Source organism: Callospermophilus lateralis, chromosome 17 (genome assembly GCF_048772815.1).
Source record: "Callospermophilus lateralis isolate mCalLat2 chromosome 17, mCalLat2.hap1, whole genome shotgun sequence".
NCBI classification, from domain to species: Eukaryota; Metazoa; Chordata; class Mammalia; order Rodentia; family Sciuridae; genus Callospermophilus; species Callospermophilus lateralis.
Window position 1 is genome coordinate 36902786 of NC_135321.1, and position 17347 is coordinate 36920132.

Sequence of the window (17347 nt, forward strand, 5' to 3'; positions counted from 1 at the left end):
TTTTTTGTCTCTGTAATGCTTTTCTTGTTCTAGCTGCCTTTCTTATCTATCCATAATAGAGAACTAAATTTAATATACTAAATGCTATGATCAAAGTTTGCTGTATTCTGGTTCCTGATTATTTTTATAACGAATGAACTGGGGTGCTTTATATTTCTGATTGAGGTTAAGATGAATAGAGACTAAATTAAGTTAGTTCAGTTTCATTTTTTCCTATAAACCTGTGGGTTTCAAATCAAAAAGGAAGTTTTTCCATTCCAAGCTTAGAATACTTAAAAATATTTCAGGATAGCATAATATTTGATGTGTTTATTATTATTAAAATATCATATGCTCATTCTGAATACTGCAAAAGATAAAGCCTTTGTTGAATTAAAAATACAAAATTAGCCTTGCCTAAAATGCAAGAATGCCAATATTGAATTTATTAATCATGCCACCAGTATTTATTCACATGTACATATCCTCAGTTAAGAAGTTTATCGTTATAATATCTACAAAATTTATCTTAAACTGAGTTTCCAAAATATACACAATACCATCTAACATAGTGATTTAAGATTGCATGTTTTCTTATGTTCAGCAAAATAAACCAAACTCAGAAAGTCAAGGATTAAATGTTTTCTCTCACATGTGGAAGCTGGAGAGGAAAAAAGGAAAGAAAAGTAGCAGGTGGTGTCTCATGAAAATCAAGGAGAACAATAGAGTAGAGGGAAGGGACCAGGATGGGGGGGATTATATTGGTCAAATTGTATTACTATATTGTGTGCATATATGAATATTTAACAACATATCCCACCATTCTGTACAACTATAAAGAACAAATAAAAATATGGGGGGAAAAAAATTCCACACTCCATTTTTATCTTCATGTCTACCATTACTAATTGTGTGGACTTCAGCAACATATGCCAGTTCTGTGTTCTTTGGTTTCTTTGTATCAAAGATATCCATGGTAACTAAACTGATCCTATGGAGTTGTGATGAGAAGCATAAATGACAGACTCATGTTATGTACTTGGCATTGTGCCTGGCACATAGTAAGCATCAAAAAACTAAGCTTAGAATACTATAATGTCTAGCTGCTTTGTCACTGTGTTAGTATCAATAAAACTGGAAAGACACATTAATGGTGCTAACTCTGATAGACGAGTTTTGAAGTCAGACTAAGTCCATTTAAGAAAACATCTTAGTTCTAGAAATTGAAATGTAATTCTGGAATTGAAAGGCTTCTCCTGATTATCATCTAGACAATATCCCATCTGGTTTACACTCTAGAATATCCTTGATTAATATCAATCATGTAGAGAACTGCACTGAGCGGTAAGTGACAGATCCGTGTTACATGTTATCTAGAGCATCACTGAAGAAGATCCCCCAAAGCAGGTTATCCAAATATTAGTGAACACTAATATTTGGCCCATCAATTAACTACTGTAGCCCTAATCTGTAAAATAGGCAAGACAAATACCTGATTTATGAAGTTATTGTGAAGATTTGGTTAAGTCAATGCATGTGAAAGCATAGCATATTTAATACATTTACATATTGTTAAAGATCTATTTGCTATTTTCTCTAGTACCTGAAGTAGTAAGAAAATCCCACCAAATTCAGTGTAGACATTTATTGTTTACTAAGACACTTATCTTACAGTTTAAGAGTTATCCTATTTTTGAGGATCCTTAAATTGAGTTCAGATTTGCTTCCTAGAGTTTCCACCCATTGAAGAGAATCAGTCAGCACTAACGAGTATGACTTCCTATTACCAACCCTCAGACTGGAGTGGGTAAGGGCCAGTTGTCCTCAACCCTCCTGCTCATATTTGCTGTTTCCATTTTCTATATGTCCTGATACATAGTCATTATTTATCGCAAGGCTCATTTCCTGGGATTGAGAGATGCTAAATATCATTTCCACATAGGAATGTTCTTTCCAGACCCTAAAACATTTCAGAAGACTCGGGATTTATGGAGGATAAGGAAGGAGTGACTTTTTAAATTATATTCTATGGTTTATTGGTAATCCTTTAGACAATTTACAAGGTGTTCTTTTTTTCATTTACTATTGTCAACAACCCCATAAGAGTGGGTGCACATCATTCTTACAAACATATAAGAAAACCAATGCTCAGAGAGGTGGACAATTCATTTGAGGCTGCCAGCTGCTACATGGACAAGTCAGGCACAAGTCTGTGCTATCCAAGGATCACACTTGGATATCTCTGTGATCCTGTATTGCCTTCTCATTGGTTATGTTCCCTGAAGATAAGCCCCCATCCTGGAATAAACTCTTAGGATTCATGTCAATCTATCCCTGCTCACAATGTTTCCACAGTGCAGTCTTCTACTGGAAAATGATTTACATTATCCATAAACACTTAACACTGAACTATAACTAGCAAAACAAGTTTTGCCTGGATGACAGGTTTTAAAAGGTTGCAAACTTACCAGATTGCTTCACTTCATCTAGAGAATGGATTATGCACTGTGAAGACTGGTTTAGTGCTTATAATTAGTTTTTCAAAAAATATCTGAGCTATTTATACTTACTACCAGTTCTGTAGATTTCCTTTGGGATACCATCCAGAGCCTTCTACCATGTGATTCTGCTTCCCACTAGAGCATGGAGTTGGTGGGAGCCCTCTCCAGCTTGGATCCAAACCTCTGCCAACACAGCAATGACCAGACTTCTTAGGGGTCTTGGTAATGAGCTCATGCTTTCTGTATGCACTCTTAGCTCAACTCAGAATTCTTAGCATTTTTCAGTGATCCAGATATTCTTCATTGAACTCTTGACTTTCTATAGTGCATAAAAGTTCAAAAACTGGACGGTTAAGATTTGTTCTTTGTTAAGTCACACATCTGACCCCTTACTGCCAGTGGTTAGCCACATGGAGAGCTATAATTATGTAAGTCCTTCAGATTTTATGAAGCTTGATGAATTAATTGGATTTTATAAAGCTCTTTGAGCTATGAACATGAAAGGTGTTATGGATGTGTTAAATACTTTATTTCTAATGTCCATTTTGCACTAAAATCCAGAGGAAGCTTTTATTATGCAGCCCCAGCCCCGAAGCAAGCCAGTGGCAAGGACAAGAGTCGACTGCTTCATCAGAAGTCAGATCTCACAGAACTGAGGTCACTCCCTCATGCATTTTAGAATATATTCTGCATTTCTTTTAACATGAAAATCTGGAATTTTTGTATCATCTAAAAATTTCTTCCTTCCTTTGGCAATTCAAAGCCAGACTTCACTTTCTATGACTTTTCTCCAATTTGGGGACAGGGATCCCTTCTCTGTAAGTTTATTATTTAGACATCATTTCTTTTTTCTTGCATTCTTTAAAAACAAAGATGCCTCATTGTTCTTGATTATAATTCATGTGGAGAGACAGAGGCAGAACATGAGAGAGATTAGAACCAGAAACTTGATGACAGTTTATTGCCTATATGTATAATTTTTGCTGTTTTTGAGGGGGTGACACATTTCATTTACAAGGTGGATGACTGCTTAAGATAGAAAGTTTCTGAAGAACACAGGGCTTCCTTGGTTTCCATCACCTGTTCTTTCAGTTAAATTAGTTTGCCGTTCTACATGAGAGATCGCGTAAACTAAGGGTCAAGGGCTTCCCCTTCAGCAGCCCGGCAGACACTTCCCTTGAAGAACAAAGCAGTTTGTGTTTGGTGACAGTTTTTGCAGTGACTAGGACAGATGGGAAATCAATGGTTGACTGTGATGTGGCATCTTTGACTCTATTGAAAAGATCACAGTGGAGGAAAGGGGAAGTCACATTTCGGTTACCTGTGATACAATAAAAGATGAGGAAGTAGAAAAATAAAATACTAAAAACTGATGCATCCTTAAGTTGAAGGAAGGAAGGGAGGGAGGGAGGGAGGGAGGGAGGGAGGGAGGAAAGAAGGGAACACTGGAAAATCTGCATGAACCTATTGGACTAGGATTTAAAATATTTAGTAAGCCCATGGTTCCTGCTATTTTTTCTTCAATAGTGATAAATTCACAGTAATATTCACCTCTTCATGATTTTTCCTTTGTTATGTTAGGGCAATAATAAATGGGCATATTACTAAAATGAAGTAATTGTGGTTACAACAGTTGAAAAGGTAAACACATGAACATGGTAACAATTTTGATAGAGTTTTTATTTTGTCATGGACATATTTGGAAACTATATAAAACACTGAGTTCAACACAGACTTTTTGAGTTAGGCAACTTTTCTTTCACATTTCTGTAGTTGTGTGTCCTTCTGGTGACATTTATAAACTTTAACAAATACCCCACTAAAAGTAAAATTTTTCCGTAGGATCTTATTCTTAAATATAAGCATTATGATAGTACCCGAGCTATGATTTGAAACCTATTTTCTATGGCCTGTCAGCCCACGTCTCTCTGCCTACCTATTCTTTTATTTTTTTAGTTTTTACTGGTGCATTGTAATTATGCATAATAGTGGCATTCACTGTGATATTTAACATGAAGTGGTCAATTTCATTCCCCAGCACCACCCTGTTCCCTTCCCTCCTCCCTCACACTAATCCCCTTTCTCGACTTTATTGTTCTTCCTTCCTCTTCTTGGTCATTCTCAGTTTTTTATTCTACTTCTAGAATTTTCCTTTCTTATGGACAAAATATTTTGGAGAAAAATCTTTATCTTTTGAGCCTTTCAACATTTTTCAACATGCCCCTTTCATTCACAGGACAAAATATACCATAAAAGAAAAATCAAGCACCTTTGAGAGTAATTCTTGAAATAGGTTCTATTTCCTGTGTAATCTGTATCATTTTAAACTGTATGGGATAGGATATGCTTCACTAGCCCTCTCATTCGAAGGGTAAAAGGAATAGCATGTTAGTTATCCTTAATACATCTATGCTTTCATTGATAAGAATATTAATAACACTACCATCAGAAACATTTATGGACGTAAGATCATATGAGACATTTTACAAGGCTTTTAAAGATATAATTGTTATGATTTTTATAGAAGTTTAGAAATGTAGAACATTTAAATACATCTTCCAAGGGTACAGGGGTCACTCAGGATGGAGCTCCACTTTGACCCAGTCCTCTTGCTTTTTAAAATCCTACTTACTTTTACATTTTAAGTATCTTTTTAATCATATAAGATTAGTTTTGTTAATTTGAATAATAAATAGCATATTAAAACAAAACAAAACAAAAATCTTACTGGTCATTCTACCACCTGGTTTTATGGCAGAATTTCTCCTAATATTTTGAGGGATAAAAAAAAATCTTTCTTTTTAAAAAGCAAATTAATATTATATTGTATCCTTCCATTTCACTTAATTTATGAGTAATTACTCTATCACCAGGAATTTTATAAATATTTTTATAATACTCTAAATATTCTATCTTTTTTGTAAATTATAACGGCAAATTCTGCTTTTTATCATAATTTGCATGTGAAAGGATACCCTATCTATCATTTTTAAGATAAGCTTTGAGAAAGTGGAATTACAGGGTCAAAGAATAGCAAGATTTCTAAGTCTAAAAGTTCATGCACTCACTCTCTACCCTTTCTCTATAAAAAAAAAAGGATTTTAGCTTATTTTATAGATATATTCTTATTATAGCTTGTTTTAACTTCTAGGACTCTTTGAACTTTAAGAGCATTTCGTAACTCTTATCAAAAAACATTTCTCTTTTGTTTGTATTTATAGTGCATTATAGTAGTAATAATAGTAGGGTTAATTTTCATAAGTGCATATAACAAAGTTTTCTCCATTCTTATCCCCAGTAGAATCCTTTTAATAATAATCACTTTGAAAAGTCCACATTTAAAACTGAAGTGCAATTTATATTTAATATAAGTTATCTATGCTCACATGAAAATATAATTTTTTAATTTTTTTTTATTAGAGATAGAAAGAGAATCTTTTTTGTAGACAGACACAACACAATGCCTTTATTTTTATGTGGTGCTGAGAATTGAACCCAGGTCCCGAGCGTGCTAGGCAAGCACTCTACTGCTGAGCCACAATCCCAGCCCCAATTTTTTAAAATATTAACATAAATAATATATTAGATGAAAGTAACATAAAAAATGTATATTAATAAGGGGATACTGTGACACTAAAAGATGTAAAGACGTCACCAGACGCTTGCAGCTGTATGTCACATCTAAGAGTATGCAGCAGCTGAACTCTCCCCTGATATATCTGGTGACAACTCACAGTGGTTGGTGACACAACTTCTCAAGTGGTGAGAAAATGTTGGTGAAGTTCCAAGTGAAACAATACGGTATTCCCTGGATTCATGGGGTCGTGGTATTCCTGAAATAATTCCATACAGATGTAAAAACAGGCATAAAAACTTTGTTTATAGCTAAACTAAAATTAAACCTATTTACCTAGAAAGCTATCTAGTCAAATTTTTAAAAAAATCACGTGGGAACAAGTAGTCATGGAACATGGTAGGCTTTTAGTAAACTCATCCCTTACCTAGTTAATACAAGTAGCGCCTGCTATGTAATTCCCTCATATCCTCAGGGGTAGGTAACACTATCTTTGAGAAGTATTGCTATGGGCATAATTATCTAGGATTTGAATGAAACAATGAGAATTGTAAATTCTCAGATGGATTTCTAGACAGTGAATTCTTTCAACTCAGTTACTCTCTCTCTCACTTTTGTTTTGTTTTGTTTTGGTACTGGGGATTGAACTCAGGGGTGTTCCACTTCTAAGGTAGATCCTCAGCCTTCTATTTTTTTTTTTTTAAGACAGGATCTACTAATTGCAAGACTGGCCTTGAACTTATGCTCCTCCTGCCTCATTTTGAAGAGAATGAATCTGAGACTCAAACCCCCCAATTTTTCAGTAGGTTTTATGCTCACGTCAATGAATTTTTCTTCCTTCCATCTTTCCTTTTGATTTTGTTTTTGAATTTTCCAAAGTTTAAGGAGAAAAAAATGTACAATATAAGATAAAAATAGCTCAGTGAGGCCCATTGGTTTAATTGGTTCATTTTTTTTGCAAGGATGAGATGCTTAGATATCAATAGTCATGTCAATTATGCCCTCAGACAACAAAGTCATATATCTGACCTTAATTCCAATTCTATTCTTGAAGTACAATTCCATTTTATATTTATCAATCAACTATTTTAAATACCTCCTAACACATATTTATATCTTTTCATATTGGAATTCACCACAAATTAAATTTCCTGGTGTGATATTTATAGGAGAGAGATTATGAAACTAGACCTTTGCTATAAATAGAATGACACAAATGGTCAGGCCTAAGAGTCTCCAAAAAGTTATGCTTTCATCAGTTCTAATCTCCTCAAATTTGCTGTTTGTACAAAAGCTTGGGAGGCTGTGTACTTGGTTGCTTTTTCTTTTCAGTGATGGATTTGTGCTGAACAATCTGTATATTCTCATGGTCTCTAAAGTGTTGGCAGTGTTTAGTAAGGCATCACCTTCCGAAAGAAGAACACAGAGTTTTTTCTTATATGGCTAATAGCTGACACCATTATCAAAGTATAACCTTATCAAACCTTCTCAAAGTATAACCTTAAGCTCATAAGTACAAAGTGGTGGACGAATTAGCAAATCAATCAAGTCAACAGATTGATGACAAACATCCTCAGTATGGAGAGCTTGCCACTCCATTATATCAGAACAGACTCTCAAATGGTTACAATCATATATTTATGTTGAAAACTACAGAAATAGTATCTATCTGATCCATTAAAATTTTGGAAACATAAAAATTTATATAAATATAAAAAATAAAGAAAAGCAAGGATACGTGTGTGTATACATACATATAAATAAAAACACTTTACAGATGGATCAAGTATCACTTATAGATGATTTTAAAACATATTTATCATTCTGATTTTAAAACTTGAGCTCATGGTACACATTACATAATACCTGGGAAACCTGGTTAAAATGCTTTTACTGGAATTTTGTACCAGCTCTTCAGAGAAAAACATTTGGCTAGAATTCTGTTGTTGTTTTACGAGCAGACTAATTGTTTTGTGAATTTGAATGCCTTAGCATTAACTCAGTTGATTCAATTCAATATGAAATAATTTCTGTTGTATTCTTGAAGGATAACTTTTAATGGCAACTTTTTTAAATAATATTTTTTAGTTGTCAGTAGACCTTTGTTTTATTTATATGTGGTGTTGAGAATTGAACCCAGTGCTCACACATGCTAGGTAAGTGTTCTACCACTGATCCATAATTATAGCCCTAATGGCAACTTTTTTTAAACTTTCTTTTTTTCCCATGGTTTTTGAACTGTGATAGGTATTTCCTTACATATTTCATTATCTGTATCAGTAAGTAATGTGATTAATAGAAAATGTATTCTAAACACCTCAATGATTTGTTTATTTGACACATATATATTTAGCAGTCAGTAGATGGACGTTTTACTCAGTACAGATATTAACAAAACATGTAAAGTGGGGTGAGAGTTTTACTGAGATTTATTAAGTGCCAGATTTATTTGCATGTACTCATTGCTTTGTCGTATTGAATTCTGACAATCTCATTTCTGAGCAGGTATTTTTATTCTCACTTTTCACATGGATAAGACATATTATCTTTCTTCAATAAGCTCACATTCTATCAAAAATAAGTAAAATTAGCATATTAAATGAAGTTATAAAGCTGAGCTGGGGAGTGTACTACAAAGCCTTCCTGTCCAACCCTGGAGGGCTTCCAAGAGGGGGCTCTATTTGAGCCAGATCTCGAAAAATGAAGGGGACTTTCGTAGGCCATAAAGCTAGGTATTTGAGATATTTGGAGCATTTCCAAAGAAGGAAGGCTCTTAAGTACCCAAAACAGCAGCTTTCTGTGAGGGAAACTTGGGATTCTTGCTAAGAAATGAAAGGAAAGAGCATTAAATTTTAAGGTATAAATTAGATTGTGCAGGGCTTCTGTATGCCTTGTGAAATTATGTGGAATTAAGTTCCACCTGCTGGAAAAGAATGACAAAGGAGAATGGTGTGCCCAATTTCTGGGAGTTTCAGAAACCAGTGGACCAGAAGGTGTGGTTGAAATTATAGGAAAGGTGAGGTCCTTGAACAGAAAGGAGTCACTTTCCTGCTACTTATTATCTCAGGTTTCCTATTTAAATGCAACACTATGGACAGTTGAACATGTACCTAAATATAATTATGAAGATTAACTGCTACAAAATAATCATATAGTTACAGAGTATTTCTAAGCTAAACATGAGTGATTTGGGAATACCTATTCTTCCATACCACAACATTAACTCAGCTAATTAAAAATCAAAGTTTTATGTATACCAATATTTTTAGCCCACATAAATGCATACAAATTACTATACGGTTTTAAAGACATCTTACAACATCTCAGAAAAAAAACCCAGACATTACAATTTTTATTAATCAATGAAATTTCATTTCTTTTTCCAAATAATTAAAATTAAGTCACGTCTGTTCAAAGTTTTTCATCAGTTCACATATTTTTCTAACAGAAGGATCTATCAATGTATGTCTAACCAGTGATGTGGTGACATCATTGTCTTGTCCTGCAGTAGTACCTTGTGACACCCAAATGACTTCCCTCTTTCATAGATGGGAAATCTGAAACTGAGAAACTTTGTTTCTTTGGAGTGACTTCTTTGGTTTCTCTGGAAGCAAGCCACAATGTCTGAATCTTTGGGGTTTCTCTGACTCATTCTACTTAACTGTTTGATTTTTCTAGTTTCATTGAGAATTCTCCCATATTTATATAGGAAATTATTTTTTAAAACTTTAGGTTTTAAAAATCTTTGGCTTATGATATTATTAATTTCAAGAGGATAAGAGGTGAGGTGTGAGTAGGTGGCTTGAATCCAGACAGAGAAATTCAACGTGGTATGTGTGCCGAAGTCAGGGAAACATATGGTTTACGGAGTTCTCCGTGAAGACAGCATCTTTGCGAATATTATTTTAAAACCAATTATTTTTAGGCTTAGCAGATAAATACAGCATCTGACATATTAGGTTTATGCCATATATATATTCATTTCTATAATTTATTTCTCATAATTTGTTCATTCCTTATTCTGGCCTTCCTCTCTCATCTATCCACTTTAAAAATCATTAGTTACTATGAACCAGTAATATTTTGTGTATTGGGGAATTGGAACCAGAGTCATACACTTAGTTAGATAATAAAACAGTTGAAAAATTAGGTGACGTTTGCTGAAGAAAGGGATTTATGATGTTTGGCATAACTATTGGGTTCAACACAATGAGACCAGTGGCCTTGGGAGACACATAGTTGTTATCTCACTGTGGGAAATAAGCATTTCTGCATAGCTGGGTATTTCTAGGGAGCTAGAAATTAGCCCTGATTAAAAATTATTTTACTTTTGTTTTTGGTAGGAGTTTTTCTAAAATGTAATCAATGTATTTTCAGTTCACAACAAAAGTAACCCTACCTTAAACCTTAAAGGTGAATTTGACTACTAATCCTACTAGTGACACAGAGCTTTAAATGTGGCTCAGGTGATGCAGGACAGGTGGTGGTACAGGAGAACCTATGAAATCTGTTCTATTGAAAATCTTCCTGGTCAGGTTGACTGGCTTCCTTGCTGGTTTACATCTTCCTCATAATGGGGAAGGTAGTCTGACTGATCTTTGCTGCTCAATTTTCTGAAATGATCAATTCATTATAAGTTCCCAAAGTTTCCACCTTCAGAATGAAAGTCCATCTTTGCTGTGTTCTCAGTATCCTGTGCCTTGTCAACAATATTTTAGAAAAAAAATGTATTTTTGGCTTCAATAATCTAGTGACTGCTAGATGATGTCTACAGAATGGCCTATATTTGTTTTTATTCACATCCTGTTTATGAGATACAAGGATGACTCCCTCTCACTATTTAGGAGCTTAATGCAAAGCTATTTTCTAATAGCTAATACCTGCACTTTCATCAAGAAATAAACTATGCTTGTACAGAACAAAACCTAAGTCATGTTGATTGCTAAGTTCCTTTTAATTGTTCTGCCTTGAACCCAGTTAGCATCCAAATAAAGTTTTAGATGACGGTTAAATTAAAAGTCCAGTGAGATTCTTACATTAAGATCAAATCACTTCTTCAGTATCATTTTATTTCCTATTGTAGATTTTCTTGGTTTTGTTATTTAAGAAACAGTACATTCTAACAGCAGGGAACTCTCAGAACATGGTAGAATTGGTCAATTTTTTCATCTCTGAATTTTGTGGTTAGCCTCTTGTTCCCAAGTGCTCTATAAAAATCTAAGTGCCACTTAACAGAAATTATGGTTCTGAATCCTGGATAGAGGCCAGAAAGCAAAAGTACAAAAAGAGGTAATAATGATAACTATAAACTTAAGTACTAGAATAATAATAATAATAGTAATAATTATACTAACAACAACAATAATAAATTAAATTTATTTTATAAAAGAAACACGTGTTCATAAATTCGTTTTCAGCTTAGATTTTTCTTCCTTCCATCCTTCCATCCTTCCTTCTTTCTTCAGGGATTTTTTTCCATGTTACTGGAAACAATTTCCCTTTAAAAGGGAGAAAAAAAAATCAACATGGTACCAAAAAATTAGCTCCCTTTTGATTTCAGGGTAATGTTCTGAATAATGCAAATCAGAATGCTTCATAAATTTCAACTCTTAATGTCATCATACATTCATAGCATGCAAGAATTTGAATGTTACTTTGGATGCAGAACTCAGAAGGTCATATTAGTTTAATTCAATTGCATTTTTCTGTCATTAATTATTGCCTATGAAGCAAGTTTCAGAAGTTCAATGAAGCTGTCAATCTTTAAATGAATCTCTCTGCACATGTGAAGAAAATTTTCTTTCTTTCTCAGGAACTGCCCAGTTATCCATAGATACTTCTTTAATTTTTCAATCCGGCATTTGAGTTGGTTTTTTAAAATACAAGAAACTTTCTGTAATTCTTTACATTTAAAATACATTTCTCAAACTATGACTTATTGATTATTCATATTCTAGTAGCAAAATTTATTGAAACTATTTCAAATACCCAGATCCACATATAACTTCCAAGTTCTTCACCATTTAGTTATCAAAGTATCATTTTGAGTGTATTTAGGAAATAAATTAGGATACATATGAGCAGGACATCATACATGATTATACTTAAATTTGTTATTTTCTAGTTTAACTTTGCATTCATATATATTTTCTCACTTAGGCTTTTCAAAGAATCAGTAAGATATTTTATTCATATTATTATTTACAACTCAAAAGTACACAAATAGAAAATGCAGTAGTTCCTTGAGACCACTTGAGACCAGTGGCCTCTCTCCATATGAATGGCATCTGGGTGATTTAGAGGTGTTTTGAGTGTGGTACATGCCCTGACTCTTATCTGCATTCCCTGGGCTAGCTGTTCTCAGCTCTAGTTTCACTCCTGTGCATATTTGTAGATCCATCTCAAGGTGCACCTGCTTTAAGACAACCCTTCTAGATCAAATCTTGGTTCACAAAACTAAGTCTCTTTCCTAGTTCTCTATACAGCTTCTGAGCTTAGTACAACTTATTTTATACTAGATTATATACATATCTAACATGTAATTGTCTCCAGGTGAGTTTTGGAATGTTGTTTGACTATGATTTTATATCACTCTCTGGGATTAAAACAGCATTGAATTTATAATCACTCTGAGCCCCCTCCACCCCCAAAATACCCAGTTATTTTCAGGGTTGACATAGGCACTTTATAAAATCAATATGTAGGCTGGATGTAGCATTGCAAAAAGTTCAGTTGTAGGGAGGGAGAGAACCTTTTTAATGAGATGCCTGCCAACACAATAGGAAGGCTCAAGCCTGATAATGACAACATATGACCAGATAGAGAAGTAGTCATTGGGGTTAATGCTGCAATTTAAAATACTGTGTGGCAGCTTGTTAAACTCAGCTTTACCATCAAATAGAGAAAAATCACAAATATGATGCAATAGGAACCAAGGGTATAGGCTGCAGAACAGACAAATAATGTCTCAACATTTAGTTCTTCGGCCGCTGTTGCTTTTTGCTGTTCAGTGAGAAAAAGAAGACAGCTATTAGGTTTCTGACAAAGCAATTAAACCAAAGCACAGATGCAGGGAGCTGACCTGACATTTGCCCCTGGATAGTTGTCATAGCAGCAGGCTGAATAGAGCAGCTTGATATGAGTGCTACTGAAAGCTTTGAAGGTGGTTCCCTGCTAAATGCATCACATTTGAACATTAATATACAAGAATGTATATCATTTTTGATGGTGGCCATCTTTCTCTTTTATTTAATTCTCATCCAATTTTTAAGTACTCATTCCATAAGAGTTACATGTTGAAAGGCAATAATAACTGTTAGGCTTTGAAGGACTAGCAGCACCACCATAAGTAGACACTGTGTTTCTAGAATATTGTTCCTTAGGGAGAAGATACTTTAAACAGTGTTGTTAACAAAAGAAAGATTTAGATACTACAAACTGGATGTAGCTTTAAAAATTGTATATGTATACACAGAGAGAGACACACGTGTATCTATACTCAACAAGTAATTTTTTCTCATTGACTCTTTGTTCACAAGTACATGCATGCAGCTATTTAAATTACGTGTAAAAAGATTTACATACATGCAAATTAAGTACATCTGAAGTAAAGGTGATTGTCAACACATTAAAAGACTTTTGAGATGATTACTGGAGTAGTCACTTGAGTTTTTAAAATATTAATTCTATTTTAAAAGGCTAAGTTTAACATTAATGTACAATTGTCCTGTCAAAATTGAAGTCTCTGTCTTTCTCTCTTTGCATGGTCATGTTCACTCTGTGTCTTTGTCTCTCTTTTCTTTTAAGAAGACTAGGCATACTGGATAAAGTATACTTATCTAATGTAAAATAAGACTGCAAATAAGATCGCTTTATAGATATGGGGCATCAGGACTTCAGCATATCTGTTTGAGCAGACTCAATTCAATTTCTAACAGTATACCCTCTGTTGTTCCTCTCAATTCATGTTTGTCCCATTTCAAAAATATATTCACCCATCTCAATATCTCCATATGTCTTAACCCACCCAAAATAAAATCTTATCATTTTTTGTCATAATAATTTGTGCAGATTTATGGAGTACTATATAATAAAATGATGCATGTACATAACATATAATGATCACATCAGAGTAGTTATGCCACTTCACACTTTTCCAGTTGTTTTGAAATATATCATAGATTGGATCAGACATTGTTGCCCTATTTGTTAGAGAAGGCAAATCTTATCTTAAATCATTCTAAATCTAGAGTGGATGAGACTCTGGATACAATTCATCTGGGAAAATTCCTTTCCATGTGTGGACCTGTGAAACCTGAACACATTATATCTACTTCCAAAATACAGTGGTGGGAAAGGCGTAGGACAGATATTTCCACACCAAAGGGAGAAGGAAAAGGAGGGTCATGGTTCTTAAGCTTGTCCTGTGCAATTTCATTAGATTTTAACTCCTGGGAATAATCATCTGGAACTCAAGTTTCTGTCCTTCTGGTCACCTGAGGCGCAAACTCATGCTTTTGTCCCACCTGGGCAGTGGTTTAGCCAGTGCAGTCTAAGGATGCCAGTTGGCCAACTTCAACTTGGGGCCCATGGTTCTGGCCTCAGAGTCATTCTTCTCTCATTCAGCCCCATCCATTCCTGTCCCTTTCAGTCTACAACAGTTTTTATGCTGGTATAAAATTTTCAAAAACTTTAGTCAGTCTCTTGTGGATGCTGAAATGATCCACACCCTTGGACATGAGGATTCTTCACATATCCCCCTTGTATATCTGGTTCCTGGCATCTGCTGAGATGGTTGACTGGACCCATAAGTCACATGACTCACCTCTTTAGCGTACTGTTGTCTAGCTATATTCTATTTCCAGAGCACACTCCAGGAAATTTTCCAAATCAAATTCTGATTTCTTTGTACAAATTAGTTCATTCAACACATAACATGGGCTAACTCCAACTTGACATTCCATGTACTGAAAAGTGTATGTGTTTATTATGCCTATGACTATACCTAATTGTAATTTACTAGCAGAAGTATCAAAAGTATAGAATTTAAAGTATAACTATAAATGAAAAATATATAACTACCTCCAGCTTTAAACATAGAAAAATAAGGATAAATTATCTTATAGTTTTATTTATTTGAAAATTAGAGGCAAATTCTAAAGATTCATTTACTCATTATTTAAATTGCATGAGCTTTGTCACTTAGGAGAATGGAATAGATCTCTATTTCTCCCTCTTTTTCTCTGTCACTCCTCTTTCTCTGCCACTGCTACATAATAGAAACTTACACAAAATGAAATTTTCTATCAAAACTATGAAGAAATGCTTATCATCTGAAATCAATAATAGATATGGAGAACAGAATCATTAGAAGTGGAATTATTAAAAAGCAAAAATGATTATTAGCCCCACTCCCTATTGTACAGGCTTTGCTTTTTTATGAATGTACCATATATGTGTGTGTGCATGTATGTGTGTGTGTGTGTGTGTGCGCGTGTGTGCATGTATGTGTGTATGCATGCATGTTTGTGTTCAATCCCAGGGCTGCAAATATTCCAGCATAGTGTTTTATGATCCCAAAGAAAGACTGTGTAGGACCTGATGGAGAGGATTTGGACATTTTATTATTTGCACATATTGCAATATAGGCAGGCCAGCACAAAATGGAGGGCCACACCACCCTACAAGCAGGGGTAATATATAGGATAAGTTGCATGCCCACTCTACAAGTGGATTTCTTCAGCTCTTTATTGAGCACATTCTTGTACTTTACAACCAAGGTCACTCTGTCTTGATCCTCATGGAAGACTTGGTGACAGGGGAAGGAACTGGTTTCTTCTTTACATTTTCTTCGGTTTTCACATTCTTTAGAGTCCTTCTTACCTCACTTCCCTGAGCAACAAGCTTTCCTAAACACTGACTAATGTTTACCCCAATTGTGTGTGTGTGTGTGTGTGTGTGTATTATATATACCGTTATGTTGTTATTGCCAAACAGGTAAAAAACTGCCCCCCCACACACAGAGCTCTTTTTTTAAAAGGTCTTAATAATTTAAATATTTTACTTTTTTGTAATGTTAATAAATATTAAGCATAAGATGAAAATACTATATGTATTTAAAATAACTTTTTCTAATTTAAAGATGAAGATGCTACAGGACTAAGTGATTCATACTTGCATGCTTTATATATTTCCCAAAACTAGAACCAAATGTAATTAGGAAACTCAAAAGTGCTTCTTAGTAACAAGGAGAAGCCTCCTGAAAAGTATTGTCCATCTATTTTAACTGTAAAGTGCTGAACAAGCTTTAAATGTATATCTTCTGTTCTAAGATCAGACTATGACTTACCAATACGTCTTTTATTATTTAGCTAATACAAAATCACTATAGAAAATCTGGCAATGATATATTCATTATGGAGGTGACCACTTAAGGCAGGATTTCTGAAAAGTTATAGGTACCTTCGCAGGAAAGCACACCCGCTGGAATCCCAGATTCACCCCTGTGCAAGGCAAGGGAATAAACATCATGACTGCCTGGCTTCATTGATCTCCCTCAGTCCTGCCCTGAGCTGCCCACTCTGGTGAAGGAAAGGGCTTGCATCTCTGTCTTTGTCTTTGACTTCTTGGTCTTCAAAGTTCAGATGTAAAGGAAATGCTGTGGATGCTTCTGTATCTAATAACTTCTATATCTAATAACTCAAAATGCCTGTTGAGGAAGCAACATTGAGACACCTGGGGCTATGCTTAAACCTTTAACAACAGATTCCAATTCAAGGGTGAATACACCATTAGAGTAACAAGTATTCCCAGGAATAGCTCAACCTACCTTTCCATTCTAACAAATAACTTGCTTCCTCAAGTTCAGCAAAACATTGCTGCAATATTCTTGCCGGGGTGGATAATGAAAAATAAAATGAATCATTTATTTCTCAGTATATTAATGCTATCTATATTTTAAAAAAATGTATAACAGGGGCAGTAAATGGGTGGCAATCTGCAGAAGTGTTTTGGTCAGAACATTTTTTAGAGGTGTACATTTGAGCTGAACAAGTTCAAGGCCAGTCTCAGTAACTTAGTGAGGCCCTATCTCAAAATCAAAAAGGGCTGGAGATGGAGCTTGGTGATAAAGCACCCCTGGGTACTTCAGTATCTCCTCTAATTGAATGCTTTTAAGTAAGAGATCTTCAATTTAGCACTATCCTATTAGAACTTCCTATTGTTCAATAGCCAGACCTCCACACTTTCCTGGTCCCTAGAGGCAGTTCAGTTTGCCAAGACTTCTGATTTACCT

The 17347-nt window shown here is 34.6% G+C and overlaps 1 protein-coding gene across 7 annotated transcripts in view; it reads left to right on the top strand.

The window, feature by feature from the left end:
- The window catches only part of Nol4 (nucleolar protein 4), a 310075-nt gene that overhangs the window by 244325 nt on the left and 48403 nt on the right, over positions 1–17347 (top strand). The gene's annotated exons all lie outside the window — the stretch shown is intronic.